The following is a 7,437-nucleotide window of genomic DNA, read 5'->3' as shown; positions in this document are numbered from 1 at the left end:
TTTCACACAGATTTTGAGTTAATAGGTTACATGACCTAGAAGCTATTTAAGAAAAATACAAAATTTTGACTACAGCAACAGCTAAAAAAATATATAAAAAGTGTTAAAATGTAATAAAGGTGAGTGTGCCTCATCTATGCAGTCTAGTAGAACAATTTCACACAGATTGAGTTAATGGCACACGATTTGGAAGCTACTGAAGAAAACATTTAATATTAAAATTATTAAATATGACTTAAAATTTTGTGCCTCGTGTAATAGCATGAATGACCACTTTTTTGTATCAGCTGGTCACAAGACAAGGCATTTATTTACAGGAGTGTTCGGAAATTGACGTCCCTATGTGAAACTCTGAGCGCTTGAGGAGGGACCAGTAAAGAACAGCTGGCCGAAATTAGCGTTCATAAATCGGATCAACCTTGAGCTGAACGTCCCTTACTCCGCGGAGGGCGAGAATATCCAGTATCCAACTTGAAAACAGCTTCACTGCGATCGGTAACACAATGACAACACCGGTGTTCTGACTAGTTTGTTTTGGTCTGTGGACACCAAAAATGGCGCCGAGCGACGTAAACGTCATATGCTGTGACGTCAGCTCCAAAGCTCTATTGGTCCCCCAAAAACGATAAAAACCCGGGCATTATCACTAATCAATAAAATCCCCACGGGCCAAACTTGAAAATCGGATGTTATGCCGCTAACACTTAGCATTTGTCAACAACTTGGATGCGGAAGTCAGAGCTCCGCGCACTGCAAATAATGTTCCGTCTGGAACACGGTGCGCTAAATAATAACACAAATTAACGAAGCTTCGAGGCAGGTAAATTTTCCTTGAGGAATTTTAATAATCGAGGTACTCGAATCATTCGAGGAATCGTTTCAGCCCTAATTGTTACTATTAGAAGTGTTCCTGATAATAATACTTAAAATGTTCCATGTCACCTTAGTATAATTTTTATTACTGTCCAAAAATGTGTAGTAATATTCCTTTTTACATACCTTTATAATATTAGTTAACTTCTTTTTATATTTCTAATATTGTTTTCTGATTCAGTAGTTCTGTGTTTTATAAATCCCCTAAAAAGTTTTTCTCTTTACTTGCGTTTTTTATTCCTTTTGTATTTCACTACTCTTTTTTTTTTGCCTGCTTTTCTTTTTTTTTTCCCTAACTGGACAGTTTTTTTTTATATAATATAATAATTTCAGAATTCTTAAAAATTCTTCATATACTGAATTCACATTGTTTATTCGATTAATTAATCCCCAATCATATGTCATCAAATCGACTTTTAGTGCCTTCAATGACTCTTCTGGCTTAACCCATCTGTACTGTGACCTGTTGTTTTGAGCTGTGTTTTTCCAGTTCCAATCATAGACTGTAAACAATGGTAAATGATCGTTTATTAATATTCCACTAGTTAAACTATTTTCAAGAACATTTGTAAAAAATATTATCAACTAAGGTTGCACCTTAATTGCGCCAAGGTTTAGCTTTGATTGTTCCTATAGGCACTCCATCTTATTGGTGACTGCCAACAGGCTGTCACAAACTTTAAATACATCCGACTGCAGCGAGTTACCTGGTTCACCGTGCTTAATGCTTTCTGCTTTGATTTCATCCACATCTTTCTGCGTAAATTGCAGGCTGGTTTTAATGTCCTGCACTTCTTGTGTCAGCTCGTCCAGTCTGTTGTTTGTAGTGTCCATAATGATTTTAACTAAGCCTTTGAAATTCTCCTGTTGTCATTGAAGCAACTCTGTGTACATTTTCTTCTGCTGGCTCAGTAACTCTTGAGTGAGCAGTACAAACGGTAACACTTTATTTGAAGGGGGTTGAATAAGACTGTCATGACACTGTCATAAACATGACATAACACCTGTCATGAACATGAATAAGTCTTCATGAATATTTATGACTTTTGTCATAAAGCGTCATTCGGTAAATTATGACACTTTTAATACAAAGTTGACATTATTCAAAATGTCTTTGTTATGACAACTTGACATTAACTAAGAAATCATTACTGTTTAAATTTTATCTTTAATAACATAAAGTTACCTAATTTTTAAAGTGCAATCAGTAATACTTTTATAACAAATTTATATCAGTAATGATTTCTAGGCTAATGTCAAGTTTTCATAAAAAAAAGAAATTTTGAATAATGTCAACTTTGTATTTAAAAGTGTCAATTTACCGAATGACGTTTTATGACAACAGTCATAAATATTCATGAAGGCTTATTCATGTTCATGACAGGTGTTATGTCATGTTTATGAAAGTGTCATGACAGTCTTATTCACCCCCCTTCAAATAAAGTGTTACCGTACAAACTCCTCATCTGGTCTTGCATCCTGTTGGAGGCATTATTTCACTCAGTTTTCTACTGAAAATTTCTCCTCAAAGTGACAATAAAAGTAGAATACTTTTCTCAGTTGAAACGTGATGGAGGTGTCCTTGCTCAGCTGACTGGCGAGGTGACACCATCGTCTTTCATCTACTCTAGTTAAAAACTACAACACCTGGACCATATTATTCTGCTCTAATAGAAGCATATTTAAAACCAAGTATGGGATTTGTGAAACCTTTATTTGATTTGTGAAATTTCAATAAAGTGCAATTTCAGCACTTCTTTTTTTGGACTGCATGATAATTGAACTCCTTCTCTGAAAATAGCATTTTTGCTGCCAAACACAATTTCCCACATTTGTGCCCTCAACATTTATTTCCAGAAGAGTCAGTTGTATGAACCAAATTGATGAAAGATCTAATAGGTGGCCGTTACTCTGCAAGCTAAAAACAAATGCCGTGCCTAAAGTTTTTATCCCCAAAGTGCCTTAACTCAGCGTGCCAGCTAGAAAGTGAAAGACGCTGAGAGAAACATCAGAGTTAAGTAACGCTGGAACCTCTTTTAAATGTAACAAAGCTATTGCCACCCGTACCAAATATGAAACCATGGACTCAACACTGCACTGAAGACCAGTCCCTAAACAGGCGCTATCAAAGACCAGATCTGACACAGTACGTCAGTTGGATCACACAGACCTACCAGAGGTATGTGTTGATCAGCTGCACAAACACCAGCTTCTGCAGCAAACTGTCATAATGTGAGGTACCAGGACTCTAAGGCAAGCAACAACTACGGACACCAAACGCAGATTAACAGATTTATTGAACAATAAATGGATGGAGAGGTGCAGATCAGCGGCAGCAGGGAGGAACCGGGCCAGAGGAGGAACTGAGAAATGGGTGAGCGGTTAGACAGAGGAATAATGACAGGAATGATGATGTAACCTGATGAGGGCTTACGGATTGGGGGTTCAGGTGAGCAGAGGAGGGTACAGCAGTTGGGGCAGTGAGGGGTTTCCAGGAGGAGGAGTTCCAGCAGGCAACTGAGGGTGGACAGGCAGTAGCAGGCTGGTGGTTGTGGAGGAATCCTGGGGCTAGGCCTAGCAAAACAGCGAGGGTCAGGTAGTCCAGGTGGATCTGAATCTTGGAGAGCAGTCAGAGCTGGTTCTAGGAGGAAGGAAGAGATGGGAGAGAGACGTCAGGAACTAGTTAAACACTTTAGACACAGCACAGAGCTAGAGTGTACCACTGTGGAAGCAGAACCATCTGGCATCTTCTTCCGGGAAGCCGCTCCTATTTAAGGCGCTTGCTGATTGGAGATGATGAGTACCATGTGGATCCCATCAGCCTGCCACCCTGAAAATGTAGAGAAAACATTTCCCTGCAGAACCCAACACCAACTCTTTCCCCTTTCTCTGGTCCTCTTCATTTTCATTACCCCTGGTGATTTATTCATTGCCATCAATTTCAACGAGCTGTGGTTCAAATTTAAAAGGCTTAATAGAGGTAATGCAATTGGAAATGGCCTACAGTGCCGACCCAAAGCATAAGCAAACTGACGGCTTTTTTTTTTTTTAAGTAATGATTTCTATGTGATTATTTGAACAAAAACACAAAATTTCATTGTAAAATTGTGATTTTTTTTTTTACAATAATATATATTTGATCATGAAGAAATCATTGTTTATGTGGGCAAAAGAAAAAATAAATTGCTTCTCTGGGATATGAGCTGCTGTGCAATCTGCACTGTGTATCCAAACCACCAAAGGAAGATAAGTAAGGAAAACAATGTCAAAACTTATCTTTCAGAGACAAAGAAAAGAAAGATGGATAATACAAAAAAAATCAAGATAAAGTATGTTTTCATGTCTCTTCGTAATGTAATGTTTATTAAAAAGATTTGTAGAACTGCTAATAGAAAATTAACTTAATACCGACATTGAACAGTCCAATTCAGCAGCCAAATATCAATGCTACCGTCTTTGTATTTGTGTGAAACTGAGATTTAACTTTGAATTAGTTGATTCTCTTGGTTGGCCCTATATGTTTCTGATTTTTTTTTTTTGCTTCAAAACTGTGCGTTTGATAATAATTAAAGCTTCTCAATGTCTGACACTGTCTAGCAAAATGTTTTAACATCAGCCTACATAGCTGCTACATCGACATATCAGTGAGCTTCTCTGAGCTGTATTTAGCAATATGTTGTTTGCTGCTGAGTGCGATAATTTATGTGGCTATATCAAACATTATTTTTACATCAACTTGTAAGTTATGTGAGACTTCTCCAGGAACACTGGAATTATTTGAAAGCACAGAAATTCCAATAGCTAACTTAATTTTTAGCTATTGGAATTGCACCTTTTAATCAAAGTATATCATGAATATGTGTGTATGTATTCCATCTTAAGAAGGGCTGCACCAATTGTAGTTTTCTGGCCGATCGCAGATTACTTATGTTTAAAAAGTCTTAAATGCCGATTTTCATTTTGGTTGATAGCATTTTTTCTTCAGATCTGTTGCTAAATATAGCAAGAAAGTAGCTGAGGCAACAGTGGGGTGATTATTGTTAACTGCAATCGTGTAGACATAACCTGGTGAGCCGGTCTGTCAGCCAAACCTCCCCCTACGGAAGAGGAGAAGAGGACAGTGGCTGATGTTTCCTGAGGTAGATAAGATTGAATGATAAGATCGGCTTCATATGCAAGTATCGATCGATCGCCGATCTCCGAAAATTCTGAAAATCATCACAGATAAATTGATGTCCTATACATACATGCATATAGGAAATAATGTGAACAGCACTGTCAGAAATGCAATAACTTTTTAACATATTTGTGAATGATCTAATCCTCTGAATGTTGATTGCAGCAATCCACATTATTAGCAGAAATAGAGGGTCCCAAACCCAGATTTCGCTTAGGGCCCCATGCAGGCTTGGGTTGGCCCTGCTAGCATGTTCATTTATGCAAAATTGATTGCAGCATAAACATGGCGACATCCATGTAATATTTTATTTAAAGTTATTAAAAACAAAAAGCCTACAGTATTTTACTGTATTGTTTTTACATCTAAAATAAATATTTCTCAGAGTCTATTGCTAACAACTAATTGGGATCCCTTTAAGAAACTTTTCTGAATAATCTGGTTGTCAGTCTGGGTTCATACTATGACCCTCTTCTGCTGCAATAAACTCCATGAAAAAACAATCTGAATATGAGCATCAAAACTGGAGGCAGTTTACGACTGGTTAACATTGCATCAGAAAAAAGACAGAGTGAAAATTAAGAAGTCTAAACAGTGAGCACCTGCCGCTGGAGCATCAAAGATTAGATAACAGATGTCTATATCTGTTTAGGTCAGATTGTATAATACTTAAGGAATTTGAATATATCTAACATCAAAATTGAAAGTAGAAATCTGATTGTCATGGAATTTGCACTTGCACGTCCTTACAGGGGCTTCAAACCCATGTGATAAAAACCAACTCGAAGGGACTTGTTCTGAGGTTTTACACATTTTGCTCTCTGTGCTGTTTTGACATTGTTCACAGAGTCAGCAGAAAGCTGCAATTGTGATTATGTTCAGTATATTTAAGTTCAATTTAGCTTGTGTATTTTTGTCTAAAACATGAAGGCATATTTAGGAATCAGCACATTTTCAGTTTATTTACAGTGCTTCTGCACTCATTAAGGTATTTGAAGATGATCATTCTGAGTTCAGGCCTTGAAGTATAAATCCACACAGTTTTCTTAAGATAGCTCTGACTAAATATAACTCTGGTTTAGTATAATGACAGATTACACTGTCCCGCACGTTTTCTCTGAGGGGAGAGTGACTGTGCAACTGGCGTCACTGTCCCCCACAGTGATCTGTGCATAGTTATCCAAAAACCACTGTCTGTTTTTTTTTTTTTCTTTCAGCTGCCATTGTTCTGGATGTTGCCATTTTCTTCCAGCACTGTAGTGTCACTTTACGATGTTGGAGACTTTTATTCTCCATGTTAAGATATTATTAACAACAAATCATAAACATCAAAAAATTAAAAGCGTAATGTGGAGTGGGCAGTTTCTGCTTTTTGTAACCAGCACTGATCAGAAAAATATTAGAATTGGCTCCCAAGTACCTATAGAATGAGTTGCTTGAAAATACTAGAAGCCTAGTGGGATCCTGTAATGCAATCACACTGTTTCTGAATTTTTTTTTAGCAACACTGTACTCAATACATGTCGTCAAAAAATGTGGTTGGTCTCATTAACATTTAATAACATTGAAATCACACACCTTATGGTTGTGCTTGTGGTGTTTACATGTCCAAAAAGAGAGGAATAATATATAATGTCAATAAGCTGTAGCGTAATAAAATGTCAAGTAAATGACATATAGTTAGCAGCCAATGTTGCAGTTGGTGGTGATATCCAAATGAAGAAGCCAAAATTATAATAATAATAAACATTCCTACATTGCTGTCAGATACCAACAGATTATGAGTGATATCTGCAGTATTTGTCAGTGTGTTCTCTACTGGAAAACAGTTTGCAGGCTGTTGACCAGGGGAGTCACATTAAGACCTAGATTATCCAGCGACAGCCAGATGGGGTCCTTAACGCAGATGTTTGAAAAAAAATTTCGTGGCTGTGTCGTTTCCTGGTCAATATGACAAATGTAAATGAACAGATTTGAAAATGTCTCTACTTTCTTTAAGATCTCTTCAAATCATATGAGTTCCTTGTATGTGAAGGAACATTCAAGAATATATTGAATGTGATTTAAAGGTCACCAAAATATATTACATTTCAAGAAGAGACTGTGCAGGTGGATCACAGATTAACTTATGATCCACCTGTATTTGGTGTTATTTGAACGTTGTGATGGTGCAGTGAGACGTTGGAGAAGGAGTTAGCAGTGGTAGTTAGCCACTCTACCCCGAAACAGCAGGACGCACGGTTGAGGGATTCCACACTTTCTCTTTATTTCACTTCGCCCATGCAAAGCCAGATCTCCATGGTACTGAACATTATATTCTCATATGTGAGAAAAGTAACAAAAGTTTACCGCTCTGTACCTCATCATCACCGATGTTTCTCCTCTCT

The 7,437-nt window shown here is 37.3% G+C and overlaps 1 long non-coding RNA gene across 1 annotated transcript in view; it reads left to right on the top strand.

Moving 5' to 3' along the window:
- The first annotated feature begins 469 nt into the window (after nucleotides 1-469).
- LOC106936935 (uncharacterized) overlaps nucleotides 470-7,437 on the top strand; it is a 116,742-nt gene continuing 109,774 nt past the window's right edge. The window contains exon 1 of the long non-coding RNA XR_001422264.1: nucleotides 470-575. This is a non-coding gene — a long non-coding RNA (uncharacterized LOC106936935). The remainder of the gene's footprint in view (nucleotides 576-7,437) is intronic.

The sequence above is a fragment of the Poecilia latipinna genome, unplaced genomic scaffold (genome assembly GCF_001443285.1).
Source record: "Poecilia latipinna isolate Pla-1442-1.1 unplaced genomic scaffold, P_latipinna-1.0 Scaffold2244, whole genome shotgun sequence".
Classification (NCBI taxonomy): Eukaryota; Metazoa; Chordata; class Actinopteri; order Cyprinodontiformes; family Poeciliidae; genus Poecilia; species Poecilia latipinna.
Note: the sequence above shows the minus strand (reverse complement) of the source record. Positions and strands in the feature narration are given on the sequence as shown.